This window comes from Notothenia rossii, assembly GCF_949606895.1.
Source record: "Notothenia rossii genome assembly, chromosome: 1".
Taxonomy (NCBI): domain Eukaryota; kingdom Metazoa; phylum Chordata; class Actinopteri; order Perciformes; family Nototheniidae; genus Notothenia; species Notothenia rossii.
Genome location: NC_136912.1, coordinates 34890092 through 34907318, shown reverse-complemented (window position 1 = coordinate 34907318; position 17227 = coordinate 34890092). Strand labels below are relative to the sequence as shown.

Genomic DNA, 17227 nt, shown 5'->3' with positions numbered 1-17227 from the left:
TAGCCTCAATGCATGTAGGGATATGGTGTTCATGCCATATCAAATCCGAAAAACCTTTTTTTTAAAAGAAAATAATACTTTATTCCGAGTGTTCTTGCTTTTCTCTTTAAAAGTCATCACATAACGGCATTGTAATACACGGTTCGGCTGCATTACATATTACAGATCTGCCGTAGTTCTTTATTTATAGAGCCCTGATGAGAAGACCTTTGGACAAACTGGAAGAAATGCCGCCGAAACTGAATACTTGACGTGGATCATAAATATATCAACAATTAAACAACATCTTCAATTTCTCTTCACACAATACGTCTCCTCGCAGTATCAACACTAATTCGGCTGACTTTTACATTTGATCTAATTCGTAGATAGGTTATATTTACACCATAACGGTGCACAGCTGATATAAAAGGACTTGTAGTTTTTAAAGATATTACTGATTTTCTTTGAATATAAGAATGAAAATACTGAGTCTGAAATAATATAGCAATATGCTGTAAAATTATGTGAAAACATGAATAAAACTACACATCTTCAGATGTTGTACATACATAAGTGTCCTCGTTAATAATACAAAGTTATTATGGCTGTGTGTACCTTGTGTGCACCGCCTAGTGATTAAAGCACATTATTGAATTATTGTTTTTATGTGTTATATTTGATGAAAAAAATATTAAGAGTAAATACCTTCATCGGGGGAAAGTAGAAGGTCAATGATAGAAATATAGAATATAACAAATCAAGAAGATATGTGATCTCTACAATAAAACACTTTAGTGCAGGATGTACAAAGATATTAATAGGAGGAGGTGCAAAACAGAAAAACAAATTAACCTTTATTTAAACATTAAATAATACTTTAGATTAAGGTCTTCTTTTAAATAAGAAAAAAGCTTTGGGGGTATCAAAAGATAAATATTAAGCCTGACAAAGTACTTAACGTCTAATATATTGCTTTCCTGCAATGTATGTTGAAGCACTTATTTTAACTGATATTGTAATTATGAATTATACTCTTATGTATGTAGATAGTATAAGAAATGTGCAGAATATGACAGTTTAGTGGTGGACGTATACACACATATTGATAGATGTCTTGTAATGCACTGTTGAGGAACCTCAGCTGCGACCAAAGTTTTTCATTCATTGCATAACTACACCATAGTTGTATATGATATGTCAATAAACCTTAGAAAATCTTGAAAGGGAGGTGCAAAATAGCACTTATACAGTCTTTAATTAACTATTAGTAGAGAATAATGAGTAATGAATATACCAGTGACCACCAACTGGCATCCGGCCCGCACAACGGGGGTGACTGTGGCGTTTGCGGAGTGGTTGCTGCGTTCGCCCCCCACCCATTTTTTTTTTATACAACGTCTCGTGAGTAAGGTGCAGTACCGGAGTCCAACAGAGAGGCAGCAGCTGCGGGGCAGCAGCTGCGGGACAGTAGACTGCGTATAGAGAGGCGAAGTCCCGCCCATCTACTTCCGACCCATGGGACCCCGGAAGCGGAAAATTATACATTGACGTCAATGGAGAGAGAAAAGTCATCTTTCGATCCCGTTTGAATTGTGCCACGAATGACACATATGATGTTTGTCAAATTAAAAGAACATTTTGCAAGTCAAAAAAATAAAAATGTGTCGTAAAACTGTGAAGTTACAATTTTTTTTGTGTGAAACCGCTCAGTGAACTACAGGTCTCTGGTCTCGCACAATACGCGTCACCATCACAAAGATGGCTGTCACGTCAGTAAATTTCACCTGTTTCTTTCAGAATGAGGCGAAAAAGTATAAAACGAGGTGAAAATCACTACAAGTCTGGGCATGTTGAGAGCTGTACATACACGAAAGGGAGCGGTTCTGTAAGAGCCAGCATGCGGGACCGGCTTTACAAGGTTTCAGTGAGTAATATGAGTGCAATGTTTAAGGTTAATGTCAGCTAGCTAACAAGGTACACTAACGTGTTTTGTTTTAGCAACTAGTTTTGTCTGTGGATAACATTAGTGTTCACAAGAACAAGATACACTCCCGTGTTTTGTTTTAGTTGCTCTTCAGATTGAAGCGGCCAGTTCTATATCGACGATATGTGTGATCTCCTTTTTACATCTCGTTGTGTCATTTGAGTTTATTTGCTGTGTGTAGATTCAAGGATTTTGGTTATCTTGTCCAGGGATGCAAACTTGTCACCTTTCGGCGAAATTCTCCGTTTTGAATCCAAAATAGGTCGTTTTTGTGATTCCTGTAGATCTGCAATAAAAATATTTTTGGGGTATGGGAGGGGGTCTGGGACCCGGATTAATGTGCGGCCGCGAGCTTTTTTGTATATATATTATAATGAAGCGCGAGCTGTGTGCTCGAGTCTTCCTGCCTGTCGGCTCTGCTCATGATGTATAATAAGCCTCTGCTGCTCGGCGATGATGGTCTAGCTTCAGCAGCTACATTACCTACGGTGCGTTCGTTAACTGTGCGTCCGGAGTCCCTGTGGCACAGACTGGACCGCTGGTGAACAGCTGTTAGAACGGCCCGTTCAGGTGTTCACAGTAGAGCTCCCTGTCGGAGCGGCAGAGCGTGATGTGCACTGAAAAGTTTTTTTTTCCCGTCGCAATATTATCGTTGAGCTAGCCAACTAGCATACATTGTCACTATCTGCTAACGTTAGCTTTAGCCTTCGTTTTCTAATAGTTTTTTTCATAGGCTATAAACAGAGGTGGTATAAGTATATATCTTGTAATTGATTAAAAGTAGAAGTACTCAGTTCTTGTACTTGAGTAAAAGTAGAAGTACCAGAGTGTAGGAATACTCTGTTACAGTAAAAGTCCTGCATTCCAAATATTCCTCAAGTAAAAGTAGAAAAGTATTATTATCAAAATATAGTGAAAGTAGCGACAGTAAAAGTAGTCATTTTGCAGATTGGTCCATTTCAGAATAATATGATATGTTTTATAATGACTGATCATTAAAGTGTTATCAAAGCTGGTAAAGGTGCAGCTAGTTTGAATGACTTTGTATACTGCAGGGTAGCTTGTGGATTTACTCCAGGTGGAACTAAAGTCTGATTTAACACTTGATTATATTTCACATCATTCATCCACATCTGTAAAGTAACTAAAGGTATTACATACATTTAGTGGAGTAAAAGTACACCATTTACCTCTGAACTGTAGTGGAGTAGAAGTACAAAGTAGCAAAACATTGAAATACTTAAGTAATTACAAGTATCTCAAAATTGTGCCCAAGTATAGTACTTGTTGAGTTTATGAACTTAGTTACTTTACACCAGTGGCTATAAAGATAGAAAGACTAAGCCTTGCACAGAGGCATGAAAATACATTTTCAAAATGCTCTAATGTTGAGCTATAAAGGAACTACAGCACGGTCACATGATTTCACGTCACCACCGCTAAGCTAAAGGCGGCTAATGTTGGGCTATAAAGGAACTACAGCACGAACAGTGCTGCCAAAATTATAAACTGACTGCTACACAATTAAAATAAATGCTTTTTATATATTTCTATTAGATGTGACTCTATGGCGTTTCTGTTAATATTAACACTGCTGCTTTAGTTGTTCTGACTGCTAAAATCCTCTGTTATTCCTCATTTTAAAGCCGATATTCTGTGGGGTCAGGGGGCTCGGATCCTTGTCACCTTTTTCCATACCTGATGAGTTTGGATCCCTGTTGTCAATTTGTTTGGTTATCTAGGCACAGCTGTGTGTGACTCCCTCTGGTACACTGGTATGTGTTTTCCTAATGTAGAGAGCATTGATTCATTAATAAACTACACACTGACTCTAGATCCTGACCAAATCCTTATTTTTTGATCAAATGTTTTTCAAAAAAATGTATTGTATATTATATAACAGCTGCACATCACAGACCGGAGTCTCTGCTACTGTGGACCACGAAGGAGGGGATCATCATCCCCATCCCCAAAGACCCTGCATGGCATGGAAATCTCCTCCTCCTGGAACAATTCTACACCCAGCATATGCTCCCTGTGTTGGCCAGTAGAGAGGAGGACATTTAAATAAACATACTCTTAACACCCTCGGACTCTGCGTTGTGTTTCGTATGTGTGATGGGGTGTTATGCAGAGGGAAGGAAAACAGGACACAGCAGATTGGGATTGTGGTGGAGATGCTGAGCAGTTATTTAATTGTTGCGTGTAATTATTATTATACTGCGTGCTTCTTAGTTATTCCATCTCTTGCTGTAACATGGATCTGTATGTAACTCTATATTTACTTGTTATCTACCACACTTCCTTATACATCATACACCATCATTATACATGATGGTGTATATAGGATATATATTTATTTGTATACATATCTGTAAATTGTATAATTTTATTTTTCGTATTTGGGATTTCTCTTTTGTCCACTCAAATACACTTGGCCCGTTCTCTTTTCCATGTGGAAAATGGCAGCTGCATATTCTGCTTTTCTCATCTGCTCCCTGTCTGCTCATCTACGATGAGAAAATTATATAATTAATTACTAATAATCATTTAAACCTGTTATTACCAATATTTCACAAATTCTTCATGTAAACTTAAGAGTACAGCTGTATGTTGAGTATGTCAACTTTGCTTGGTTCATCTTACTGGGGGGGGGGGCAGCTACATGGATGTCGGTGCAGTCCACAATAATTTTGCAGCTGAAGGCAGAATGAATTTATTATTGACTCAGAATGAAGCACAACTTCATGTCATACAATACATTGACTTTATTTGTAATTGTGTAAAAAAATATGAATATTGATTAGCAAGCAGGACCTGCAGGAACAGAGAATGGTGATGGATGGAGCTGGGGAGAGAGAAGAATAAAGAAAACAGATCAACTTTATTATCGGATATTAAAAATTCAATTTCAAAACAAGTTGCCGCTCCTACAGTTTTCTAGTATGTAAAGATGATTTCACATGACCAATGCAAAATATCCCACTCAATACATGTGTGTCTCTGAGGGGTGCATTGTGCCTTTGATGTATATAAATAATATACCATAACCAAATACTATTACGTACAGTGGAAATCAGGTTGCCAGAGCAGGTCAGTCCAGTGTGCATGTTCCTCAGGGTCTCAGCAGTTACAGGTGAGGTAAAGAAAATAAAAGAGAAAAAGTTCAGTAACAACACTTTAAAGTAACAACACTGAATAATTATCTCTTTTAATCATTTTCTCTCAGTAATCACTCAACTACTGTCTTTCCAACAAACAGATTGACTCACTCTCACTATCATCACAATGAAACACGTCCAGAAGAATGTCATGCAAAGCTGCCTGCCTTCCTTCCTTCGACACTGCCTGATCTTTTAATGGTCAATGTTAACCATTTGTGCAGATAGCATTAAGTAGAAAAGATCGCTGATACTAATGTGGCGTTAGCCTACCTCCCGCCCCCTTAGCACCTGGTGGAAGGGGCGATAGGCTACTCTTCAAATGTTTCACAAAATACTTACCATCATGACTACTCTTACTGTTTAACATTTTGGTTTACTTCATGTTAAGGCTAATACATATGACAAGGCTAAGTAATGTAATATAATGCTAACTAACATGGTCGCTACTAGCTAGGTAGCTAACTTGACTATGTTCCATGCAAAACATGTATATTACCTGATATGTTTGGTCAGACGACTCCTGGTCCTTTCATCAGACGGGAAGCGATAGAACGAGCAAGTGGTATGATCTCTTTTGTGATTACAACCTCGTACAAAGCACACAGGCATCTTGTAAAAGTGAATTTATTGGAGCAATCTCTTATATTTATTGGAGGGAATAAATCAGTCTTCTTCTTCCTCTTTGCTTTGAGAGTCACAACCAGTCTTGGAGCATTATCGCCTATGACATCACTTACGCGACCCAGAATGCATTTGGGATTTGTAGTCTTTCTAGTTGCGTATTATTCATAGTCTTATATTTCAGCATTTTTACGACAAACTGTGACTTTTTTTGCATGGAAATGATTGTTTAAGATTGACAAACATCATATGTGTCATTCGTGGCACAATTCAAACGGAATCAAAAGATAACTTTTCTCTCTCCATTGACTTCAATGTATAATTTTCCGCTTCCGGGGTCCCATGGAGGCTCCCGGAAGGGGAGGGACTTCGCCTCTCGATCCTTCGTTGTGAAGAGAGGCCCCGTCTCAGGTCGGTTAAATGAAATCCTTGCTTCCCTCACTTGCGTCGTTTCCCTGTGTTTAGTCCCTCCCTCCAGGGAAGCATGGAGGGACGCAAGGAAACCACGAGAAGCAGGGAAATGAGTTTTAAGAGCAATGGGACGTCCTTTCCTCCGGAGCGTCACGTGAAGCGACGTCCGTTTGTGATGACGCCGCACAGCTGTTCGTCTGACAGCAGCTCTGTCCCCGTTATTTTCACAAACACCCCTTCCACACATTTACTGACACAAACATTTGTATCATCTGTTGTAGACCCCAATAAATAAAATAAAATAATAACTCATTCTCAAAAAAGATAAACGCCATTCTTAAAATGTATAAACGAACAATAGTTTGATCAATATTGATTAGAGTGCACAATAGAAATAAAATAATTGAGAGAAGAAAAAGATATATATTATCTATCAAAACCCAGTTAGATTAACATTCATTGGATTGCACACTTTGTTTGTTTGTGTGGATATGTAGTACATTAACATTTTAATAGCACTTAATGACTGACTGAATGGAAATGACAGAAAATGAAAATATTAAACGAAAAAAGCAATCATGAAAATGTTTCCAATAAATGAATAAAATGATTTTTGACCACTTTGTTGTTCAGATATATCACATATTGGTATCTAAATGATACATGAATTGAAACAAAACACATTTTAAACTGAGGAGTTACTCTCGTGAGTTTCATTTATTTTCTTCACTCCGCTTGGGTACTGCTCTCATGTCAAGAACAAGAAGCATGAGATCAGTGCATGCACTGCATCGTCCGATCAGTGAGCGATACACAGTAAGGGGGCGGGGCGAGTATCTGAGGATTTCATCGGAGGATGGACTGGTGGTTCCTCGATTATCGCTCTTCGCTCCTCGCTCCTCGGTCCTCGGTCCTCCGGCAGAAATAAGAGCCATGGGACGGTACTCCAGATGGCGCAGACAAATCAACTTCCGGTGAGACCGAGGACCGAGGAGCGAGGAAATGAAAATAGTCGACCTGAGACAGGGCCTCTGCACCACAGCAGTAGCCCCGCTGCGACAGAGTCCAACCGAGAGGCAGGAGCTGCGGGACAGTAGCCTAGAAGCAGGGTTGGGCTGTAACCTTTATATATACAGTCTATGGTTGTAACGGAATACATGTAACGGCGTTACGTACAGTATCAGAATACAAAAATCTAGTAGGCTAACTGTATTCAGCTGGCGTTACATTTGAAAAACGAGTAATCTGATTACAGTTACTTTCGTAAACCTGAAGTGAATATATTTTGGAATACTTATTGGAATTATTGGTGGAAAAGTTTCCTCACAAAATGTAATATTCATTACCTGCAGAACTGTGTGCACACTGCACAGCGCTGCAGCATGTCTGAGCAAGAGAGAGATGCAGCGTGTCTGTGAGGCCCCGCCCTCGCACGCAGTTGATAGATAGACATCTCTTTTAAAATATATTGAAAGTTAGAAACGGAGATGGTTAGTGTAAACTGTGTTCGTTATTCTCCCGTCCAGGAGAGAAGCTTTAAAAGAAGACTAAATGGAGTCTCTGTGAAAGTTCAATTGTGTACCTTAATTAAAAAAAAGGCGCGGGTTGGTCACAAGCATGATATTGTTCAGTCAGACAAACAGCTGTGATCCGCTCCTCGTTAGGGAAGAGAAGAGCGTGGATCTCTCCTCCGGTGCTGTTATATATCCTCTGCTGGCTCCTCCCCGCCAGCCGGCTCGCCTCGTCTCCAATGTCCGTTGTTGCATTTAAACAGAGGATTGGTTCTTTTCACATTCAATATATGCTTAACACGCCTTTTCTCCTCATATTCTCTTTCATGGTTTTTCATTTAACACATTCTAAACGTTGTAATCAATACTCTAAAAAATACTTCTCGGTTCGTTTGGTTTCCGGTCATTCCGGATGTTGTCACATGCTACTCTCGTCTCTAAACAATAATGTATTCAAATAAACTGTACCTTCATTTAATATTCAGCATGGTAGTATCTCGACATCTATAGTTGTAGTGTTAAATCAGTAGGCTTCGGTTTGCACCACTCCATATCATTTCGCTACTAAATTCACCTCTTTAGGAAATCGTATATTAGCCACATGCTAAATGCTAACCGAAGATGAAGGATTTTCAGAATAAAAGCTTAACTGCTTGTGCACAAGAATTTCTGTTTTTTCAGTATAAAAGAGCATTAAAACTGACGGCATGTTTAAACTACATTTCCCCATTAAAACATTGATTTTAATTTCTAACATTAGATAAAATGTGCAAGATAACGCTTATGTAGCATTTATTTATTGTCGAAATTATGACATTTCATAACGGGATCAAATCAAAGTGAATGGCCTGCTGCTGCTGAATGCATGGGGCAAGTGACTGGAAAAAGTTTTAAAAGTTATTACATCGTTTCAGATAATAAATAATAATGATAATTCATTCTATTTAGGGGCGCCTTTCAAAGCACCCAAGGACACCTTACAATTCATAACATATTCCAAGGAAAGGTTTTAAGACAGTACAAAGAATGCAGTCCGGGTGATGTTTTTTATGTGGGGTGCAGATGAGAGAGCTGTCCAGAATGACACCAAGATGTTGTGTTTTAGTTCTTGATAAGCCATTAAAACAGTAAAATAAGTGTTTCCTGTTCACCAAAACATACCCATCTGTTATGGAAAAAGAAAGTATTCCAAAAGTATTCTAAAAGTAATCTGAATACGTTATTAAGACACGTAACTGTAACTGTATTCTGATTACTCAACAACTTCAAAATTCTGGGCTATATGAAAATCGCTGGCCCGCGATAGTGTATATTGGATACATTTTGGCCCTTGGACAAATGTAGTCGGTGATCCCTGGTGTATCGCAATGATGCTCGAAATGTCCCATATAGGCCTACGTCGGTTTCCGGTTATTTTTATTTTGAAATTCAGTTCCTGACGGACGCTAAAAAAGCCTGAGATTATGGAATCAAACAAATAAATAAAAACAAGGATAATTGTGTGTTATTGGTCAGTAAATAATCTGAGCCCCATTTCTTTTCCTCACAGACGACAAAAAAAGTCCGACATTATAAGATTGAAAATAAAAACAATAATCGTGGCTTGATATTGAGTAAGAACATGTTTTTATGAACCCCACAGCTTCCGGTCTTCCAAGATCCGAACGAACAAAAAGGCGTGCTGCAGGCACGAACATACTACCAATAGAAATACATTGCATTTAAAATCGTTCTGTGTGACACGAAAAAAAGGGGGAAATAGTGTTGGTGAACACGAATCAATAGTTTAAATGTCGTGACTATAACACGAAATGCCATGAGACTGGGTTGCCCATACATACATACACATTATAATTTGTCATGCTCTTTTCGACTATATTTAACCTGAACTGTTTTATATCTAGTGTTGGAATGTAACATAGTAGGCTACATTTACTCAAGTACGTTTTTAGGTCAGCATTTGAAGTAGCCTACTTTTACTTCACATTTTACTACTTTTACCCAACTCCATAGTGACATTTTAATATATTTTACTACTCATTTTATACAGCTTTAGTTACTTTGCAGACTTAGGTTATTAATGCAAAAATAAAATCAACTAATAAATAATGATACATCATTATTGGTAAGGCACCAAAAAGTATACAAAGTAATACAAAAAACACCTTTAACAGCTGCAGTAATGAACGAGCACCACATGTGTGAATCGATACTTTCATAATAAAAACATAAGGTAAATACTCTTGTTATAGATTATTATACATACATATTATGAGATCAATAGTGTGTAAGGTTTTAGCGCTAGTATCCTGTTAGTTGTTGTGTTTTTAGTGTTTGTCTATCTGTCTTATTATGTTAATGACTCTACCCTCTCTTTCCAGGGCTGTGGTCGGATAATCCAAAAATCAGCTCCTAAATTCTATCCCTGTCGTCTATTCCTTGCCCTCCTAGTGAAACGTCACGGGGTTAAGGGATAGTGGATAGGAGAATTCAAAAGGACTTAGGAGAAGAGACTGCGGCACTTTAGAGAATCCGAATGCACTTTCGCTATCTGACGTATTTATGATGCGCCAGCGGACGTCATTTTGTGCGTCTGCTGCTGTGGGGAAACTATAGAAACTATATAGTTTTCTATACAACAGACTACAACATGGATGTTTAATAAGAATGAGGGACTACTGTAAACTCATCTAGAGACTCTGCACCGTGCTCTGATGCTGTTGTGTTATGCTTTATGAACTTGGACAACAGAGAAACATATTCTTCATGACCAAAGTTGGAATTGAAATAAAAAATGAAAGTTAAACTTATGCTCGTCTCCCTCCGGTCCACATTAATACAAATGATCCCAATACGTATGATTGTATGAACTATGAAAAGATCTTAAAATCAATACAAAATATTTATTATAAACGTTAGTCCTTAACACCTATCAGTGTGTATATCACCATTCAAACGTCTTTTAAAAGTTGAACAAACCCCACACAGCTCAGTGAAATGTTGACTTTATTTGATCATTTCAGTCAAGCACTTTGGCAACTTACCACATACGTTTATAAACACCATAACTTTCATGATATCATTTCTCGGTCATAATCGGTTGTTTCCGTGAACGGCCGACTGTTGTGTGACGGCAAATGCTGCGGCTGCAATGCATTGTGGGGCAGCATTTTCTCCTCTCCTTTCGGTAAGGGAGGTCCAGTGGTTCCTAAGCTAAAGGAGGTTATAAAGGAAGTTTGAAACCTCCTTTCCTATCATCTTTTAGAGCAGTGCTTCTCAAAGTGTGGTCCGTGAGCGCCCCCTAGTGGTCCGTGAATATATTGGTAACATTTCACATTTGAAATAAATAAATAAATGTAAGTTTTCTGCACTCTCGCGGGAATATCTCCGCAATGGAGCGAGGTTAAGTTGAACTTTTGATTGCATGATATAGCCCTGCGCAACACCTTCATCACACATGTTGCCACTTGTTTGTACCATTTGCAGGTGATTTGTAATCTGTTCTAGAAAAACGACGTGTTTTTTTATATTTGTGGAGTTAGGTGGTCCGCGAATGTTTTTTTATTGGTTAAGTGGTCCTTGGGATGAAAAAGTTTGAGAAACACTGATCTAGAGAATTCGAACGGCACTTATCATGGCTGCCACTGAGGGACTTCCGGGTCATTTCACTCGGTTAGGAAGGTTCCTAAGCTAAATGGACTATTCGACTTCAGCCGTGTCTGCACTTCCTGTCCGTTTGTGTCACCTGTTAGACTGATTGTTGTTCCCGCCCCTGATTGTGTCCACCTGTGCCCCATTACCTAATGTGTGTGTGTATATATAGTCCTTCTCTCCCTTTGTCTTGTGTTGGTTCTTCTTGTCTTTTCGTCATGTCCATGCCTGTTTACCAGGGACCTGTTTTGCATTACCTAGTCGAACAAGTGGTTCTATGGAGAGTCCTAGTAGATCCTAGAAGTCATTATGGAAAAGCTTTGTGTTCTTTACAATAAAGAATATTACAAAGCAACGGAATCGAGCATCTGAGTTCTTATGAGCCCATTGTGTCATAGTGATTGCAAACTAAACAAAACAAATAATAATACTAATAATTAAGTGCAAAAGAAGAAAGGAAATGTGATTTTGAAACTTGTAATGGGTCATACTGAAATAAGAACTTTTACTTGGTAATTTAGGTATGAATACCTTAAGTTTGTACACTTTTGTACCCTGTTACTTATAACCAAGTTATTTTTATATTAGAAGATCTCCCTTAGCATTTGGTTTCCAAAATGTGTTGATTGTTATTATGACAGGAAATGAAGGAGGTGAAGGCGCAAGTAGTGCAGGGTTATTGGGTCTGCTCGCATCTGAATTCAAACACACCAGGCTGACCCCTCAGCACACAAACACACACAGTGTCGGGGAACCGGATATTGGCAGGCCTGTAATATAAACAGAGCTCAGGTGTGTACCACAACAAGTCAATATGATAAAGCTGCCAGAGCATGTCTCAAGAAATGTATTTCTATTTCATTTTCTTTTCTTTAGTTATTTACTTTATATTTTTCCCATTGTCTTTGGTAATTATAACAGACATTTTGGATAATGTATATATATATATATATATAGGTATATTTCGATGCAGGCAATATATTAACATTATATATATTCGTATATCTGGGATTATACGTATGTTTATATCCAAGTGTTGTTGAACACTGAACACATTTTCAATGACCACCCAGGGGCTAAGAAAAGTGTGGAAATTGTAGGTCATATGCACCTGTCTGGGCCGTGTGTGTGTGTGTGTGTGTGTGTGTGTGTGTGTGTGTGTGTGTGTGTGTGTGTGTGTGTGTGTGTGTGTGTGTGTGTGTGTGTGTGTGTGTGTGTGTGTGTGTGTGTGTGTGTGTGTGTGTGTGTGTGTGTGTGTGTGTGTGTGTGTGTGTGTGTGTGTGTGTGTGTGTGTGTGTGTGTGTGTGTGTGTGTGTGTGTGTGTGTGTGTGTGATTGTTGTGTTTCTGCCCCTGCCATTCCCGCACACGGTTGCAACATTGTTGATAAATTCAAGCACGGACACCGGTCTGCTCTCACATTCCTGCATTATGTTTTGCGGGAACCAATCTTTATTTTTTTTACACTCTATCCAAGCTGCAAATGTGGGGTAAGACACAATAAATAAAGCTTCGCCAGTTTGGGTCCTTATCACAACTGATCAAGATGGCCAAAAGGTTCTCTGCTCAGGGGGCCTTGCAAATGATTTTGGAAGAGAGAGAAACATTTGATGATGATGTAGAGGGAGAGGAAGAGGTTTCAGAATCAGATGATCACATTTCTGAGAATTCTGAGTCTGACAGTGACTTTGAAGAAGAGGATGAGATTGAGCATCAGCTAGTTACAAAGGAAAGGCGAGCCATAGGACCAGTCGGTCAGCGGGCAAAAAAACGAGTAGCACTTTAATTCATTAATGTGATCCAACAAATGTAAATGGGCATATATGAACCATATATGCTGTTTATATTGCTTGTAATTTAGATGAAGTAAACATCTGTTAAGTATTAAAATAGTTTGATTGTGTTGAATTGAAATCCAAAAAGGCAGCGGGTCCACCAGACCCACGAACATTGGCTAAGTAACAAAAATATGAACACCACACAAGGGTTAAGTCTATAAAATAAACAAATAAGTACAAACAACAATCACATTTATGTGTCAATATATTGGATACTTTTAATCTATTTTATTGCACTAAAAGTTTTTATTTTAAAGGAATTTCATATGAGTTTCTAGTCAGCTGGCTCTGTAATATTGGGTCTCTTTTCATTCATATTTCCGATTGCAGTCATGTGTGCAGAGCTTACTTGTCCATACTGCCAATCCTATTGAAGGAGGCATTACATGCGGCTGGAAGGCAAGTGCAGCCAGGGAGACGCTACTCAGGGAAGAATAAAAAAAACCTTTATTTATAGCCAGCTTGCTGCTTCACCTCAAATCTGAGATTTGAATTTGGAAGAGGAAAAGAACACAGGAGGTGAAACCCCTGACATTTCTGACACATTGATGTAGAAGTAATCACAGGTATGCTGTGGGTATGCTGTTATGACAAAGTGTATACAAATATATACCTTTTATAATATAAGTGAAGATGTTGGAAATGAAGATGTGAAGATGTAGGACTAAAGGTTTGAATTACAACCCACAACGTTAGCTTTTAAAAAACCTTTTTCTGTGCATGCATTTTAACACGTGTACAAACAAAACGGGAAAAGTGTTTAATGTAAAAAAAAAGATATAAGATTACGTTTAAGTAAAAAACCTTTAAGGAGCAGACATATTGGCTCTCGACAGGAAACACACAGGTGTAACTAATGACATTAACGATGGCTCTGCTACAGCATGTCATGCAATTAGCGGCGTTATTAGTCATACCTTTCAAACACCTGGCTCTGAAAAAGGTGCATTTCACTACACATTTTGGGAAAACTGAAACTGTAAAAACTGTGTATCCACAGGTAAATATGCACTTGGCAGAATTAAACATGTATTCTGCATTGTTTGAACATTTCACTCGAGAAAATGACTTTGAGTAGATGTACCGTAGCATAATCTAATCTTTCATACAACAAAAATATGTTTTCAAGGGAATGTCTATGTGTAAAAAACACAAGAGCATTGTTCACTGCAGGACTTACTTATATGGAGAGGTTCAGGTTATTTATTTGTACTACTTATGCATAAGTAGATTCTGTTTGCAGAGAAAAAGACACAAGGGTTCCATCCTGACACTAAAAACAAACACAAACAACAGAAACATCTCTAATAAAGGACAAGTAAAAGTACAAGTATACCCTGCTCAACCAAATCTCAAAATCTCAAAAGTCTTTTTAATATATATAATACAATTAAGTTTTTTCTTGCATATCAATTTCTTTCTTCACATTTTGAATTGAGCAGTTTCACAAACACAGCAAAAGTGTGCCTTTTCCAGGATACTAGTTATGAGTGTATACATACAACTATTGTTGTACATTATAACAACATACATTAATTGTTCTACATGCATGACTTTGCATTGAATGCTTTACCATTATGTGCACCATTATGAGTAACTGTATTTCATTACGGAAGGGTTTGTCCAGCAGATGGCACTGTGGGATATGTATTCCACCAACTCTCACCACTGCGCTCAACACACTGCCATCCTATCTACAAGGAGCTGCTGAAGAGCTGTAGAGAGGCAGAGAAAAGTGCTAAGGCTGAGTCATTTTGTCATTCTAATTGCATCTTATTTTATGCAACTGCAGGTTTTTGTCCCCTTTGATTTCATGCTATCAGGACTTTGGAGATGTTCTTTTTTTTGTCAGTGAGAGTATGAAAGAGTGCTTGTTTAAGTGCATTTGGGTCGTGTCAGTGTGGGTCCTTTTCATGTGTGTTTGCTTTTCTCTCACACTCTAATAGATATCCCCATCCAGCTTCCCATTTACAATTGGAGAGCAGCCAGTTGTACATCGCTCTCCCTCGCTTTGGACAATTGGATTAGTGCGGAGTGATAGAGAGTAAAGACAGAATCTCACTGCTGCAGCCAGAAGCTTGGCCTTATGCCACATCATATAGACACACCCCACATTCACAATGAATGCAACGTGCACACACTCACACACAACACCACATCACTGCTGCCATTCCACCCCGAGGCTAAGCTAGCTGGTTTGATATCCAGATGGCTTAATTACGGCATGCGTATATAGACAGTCACACTAGGGTATGTGTGTGTGTGTCAGCTGTAATAGGAGGAAAGGTTCTGTTGTTGGTTGTGACTTTATACGGGGCCAGATATAAATAATGCAAAAGTCCAAAAATGTATTATAAAGACAGAATAATGAGGGCGAGGATGGATTTTGATTCAGGTTCAGGTTGCTCCTGTAGTTTAAAAATGCATGAAAGAGAGACCGAGAGGAGCAAAGGGTCACGTTTTTTTGGAAGAAACCAAAAACCCAGGGAATGTGTACGGGGCCCGACAGAGAGATGAAGTCCTGTAACTCAATGCTGTCTTTCACTGAAGGGTTCTTTCATTTGGAAAAGTCACACGTTCCTAGGGTTTCACTCGCCATACTTCAAGACAAATCAATATTTTTAACATAACCCGCTATTAGAATTGTGATTCATTTGGTTGCTTTCATAAAATACTCCTTCTCCTTTCCTCTCTTCAAAGGTCAGATCTTTACTCTGATGTCTAGAAAAAAATTGTCCAGATAGTGTTACATAGATATAGCCTCAGCCTGTCAAACTGGTGACATTTAACCCGTCGGGGGTTGGGGCTTGTGGGAAATGGTGCCTTTTTTAGGGCAGCTATAAAAAAAAGATATGAGAAATATCAGTTGAAAAATATACTTCTTCTGTGGAGAACTACTTGAGAAAATGTATCCCAATAAAACTACTTGCATGATTATCATGAAACTTGGTGAAATGGTGCAGAATGAAGAACATATTAAAGAGTGGATCAGAATCACAGGTTGGTTACACAACATATGTTTCTCTTTCATTGACATTCCAAGATTTGTGCTACATTTATGTGGTGCCAGAACATGTATTTTTCACTTTGGACCTCTGTCGCCTGTCAGCGCTACTTACAGTAAATGATGACATTAAAACAATAAAAAAAGCGGGCTGGGCAGGCCGTCAGCGAACCGGCCGTCGACGGCACCGGCCGTTTTGTGATTTTCCAGAACACGGAGATGGCCAGCTGCAACCTATCCTCTTGTTCAACTGAACTTTTAACCCTCTTTCGTTCAGCCTATATTTTGAGTGTTGGTTCTCTGTTTCTGTTTCTATCAGACACTTTCACATCATCCTTGTTAAGTTATGTTTCCTAGCCTTGATTACCCTAATGTAAGGTATTTTTCTGTTAACTCTTCCTGTGTCCTGTATTTGGGTCCACCCTGCTCTGCTTTTCATTACAGTGTTGTGCTTTTAACAATCAAACGCATCCGTGTTGTTTTCACATTACAGCTTAAAGTTCTTGAACACACCAAATTCTTTGAAAGAAAACTCCCAAACCAGGAAAATTGTACCATCCAATAAGCACATAAATGCATTGGCTAAGCTTTGCCCTGACCAAACGCCTATTTTGGTAATATGGTTCTTGAATTTCAGAAAAGAACCGAGGCCGTTTTTTTAACCAAATGTCATGAATGAATACATTTGTGAATTGCAATTGTTGTACATAGTGTTTCTATATTTTAAATGTACATTTTGAATTCAGCTTAAGCAACACATCAGAGTAAAATCACTAGTGTTATAAGAGAAAGAGAACAATAAAAAGGTTAGGAAGGATGAGTGTGGTGTAGGAAACAGACAATGCTACTGAGAGTGGGATACAGAGGGAAAGGTAGTGCAACTGCGCTGTTATTTCCCTGATGACCTGTCTCCCCCCATGTGACCTACTTCCACTATGGGTTACGTCAGATTCCATCTACTCAGTAATTCATCTCCCTTTGGTGTACGTATGTGTGTGTTTGGGTGTGTGTCTGTGTGATAGCAGGGGGAATGAATCTGTGCTTATGCCTAGTATTTTCAGAT

At 38.6% G+C, this 17227-nt stretch overlaps 1 long non-coding RNA gene across 1 annotated transcript; it reads right to left on the bottom strand.

The window, feature by feature from the left end:
- Window positions 1-4714: 4714 nt before the first annotated feature.
- On the bottom strand, window positions 4715-6393 carry LOC307039068. Its single transcript, XR_013808126.1, has 2 exons — window positions 5035-6393; window positions 4715-4814 (listed from the first exon to the last, which is right to left on the bottom strand). It is a non-coding gene; the product is annotated as an uncharacterized lncRNA (long non-coding RNA).
- Between the last annotated feature and the right edge of the window lie 10834 nt (window positions 6394-17227).